The following is a 1,914-nucleotide window of genomic DNA, read 5'->3' on the forward strand; positions in this document are numbered from 1 at the left end:
TTAGGGGGTAATAGCCAGAATTTGACGGAATAAAATGGAATAACTGGGAAAGTAAGTGTCGTAGAGGGATGAAAGTTGTGTCTACGGGGGGGTTTCGGGGTGCTCCGGACACCCTGGTGAAGACCCCATGTCGATAGCACCAACGGTTCTGGACTTGGTGTAAATGGGTCAAAATTTGACGGAATAAAAAGGTCAAAGTGGCAGATAGGAGTGTCCGATCGGGACGATTCCACCACCACTGTACTCAGCAGGCCCTGCCGGGTCGTTAGACACGCAGCATGGCAGGGATCGGTGACATAACATGTAGCAGTTTCCCTTCACAGAAGCGTCTGCAGCAGGTGGGTGGAGGAGGAGGCAGCAGAACCAGGCCTTTGGAGCACTGTGTCATCTCCTGGTCCTGATGCTTTGAATCTCCCTCTCTGTCTGTCTGTCTGTCACACACACACACACACACACAGAAGCTGGTCAAGTGCTGTGCAACTGGGATTGCACCTGTCGTCCACAGGAGGGCGCCTAGCTGGGAAGTCCAGTACATTCCATATTAAAGTTGTTGCAAGTGCATTTTTTGTGTAAAAGACAGACAGACAGACAGACACACACACACACACACACACACACACACACACACACACACACTGTAAGGTCTGAAGTGCAAAATTTGAATTACATTCCTTTGTATCTCTCCCTCTCTCTCTCTCTCTCTCTCTCTCTCTCTCTCTGTCTCTCTCTCTCTCTCTCTCTCTCTGTCAACACACACACACACACACACACACACTGTAAGGTCTGAAGTGCAAAATTTGAATTACATTCCTTTGTATCTCTCCCTCTCTGTCTCTCTCTCTCTCTGTCTCTCTCTCTGTCAACACACACACACACACACACACACACACACACACACACACACACACACACCAAAGCACACAGACAGAAGCTGGTCACAACTGCTGTGCAACTGGGATTGAACCAGGGGGGCTCCCTCTGCTGGCTCAATGCGGTACAAAGTGTCTGAAGGAGTTATACCGGCGAAAATAACATCTTTCAATTGCATGTTTGGTCCACAGGATGGCGCCTAGCTGGCAAGTCCTGTACATTGCATATTAAAAGTTGTTGCAAGTGCACTCACATGTATTTTTTGTGTAAAAGAGACACACACACACACACACACACACACACACACACACAAGCTGGTCAGCTGCTTTGCAACTCAATGCGGTACAAATCGACTTGTGTGCCTCTTTTTCTCTTTGGGTTTTCTGTGTGTTTTTTTAAATTTTTAAATCCACAGCAAGTGTCTCTCTCTCTCTCTCTCTGTCTGTCTCTCTGTCACACACACACACACACACACACACACACACACACACACACACGCACACACACACGCTCAATGGAGTATAAAATAAAGACCGGGGCAGTTCTCTCACTGGAGTCTCTTAGAGTGGAGGCTGCCCTTGCTAGCAAGAAGTTCTGTGTGTTTCTCTTCTCTGAGTCTTTACTGAAGAAGTGTTTTATAACATTTTCCTTAACAACTGACATGTGTTTTTTGTGTAAAAGAGAGAGAGACACACACACACACACACACACACACACACACACACACACTCACACTCAGCGGCTCAGAGATGAGGGAAAAACAACAGAAATCAGGATAGATTTTAATGTCAGGAGATGCCCTGTGATGCTGGGGCCATTGTGTAAGATTGGAATGTGTACCAGTGGCTGGTGGGTGGTCCTTGAAGGTCCCGGGAGGAGGCGGCGAGGAGGCAGCGGGTGGCTGGGCTTGAGCTGTGGATCAGGGACGTCATTAATTCTGCCTGGTGCTGCGTGTGCCCTGTGCAGCTTGGATGTCTGCCGCTGACGCTCTGTGGTTCCTGTTCCTGTCATAAAAGGCCCTGTACAAGGGGAGAAGAAATGCAT

This window comes from Rhamphochromis longiceps, unplaced genomic scaffold, assembly GCF_057381845.1.
Source record: "Rhamphochromis longiceps isolate RC_006_pf unplaced genomic scaffold, R_longiceps_female_GT1.1 unmapped_scaffold_5, whole genome shotgun sequence".
Lineage (NCBI taxonomy): Eukaryota > Metazoa > Chordata > Actinopteri > Cichliformes > Cichlidae > Rhamphochromis > Rhamphochromis longiceps.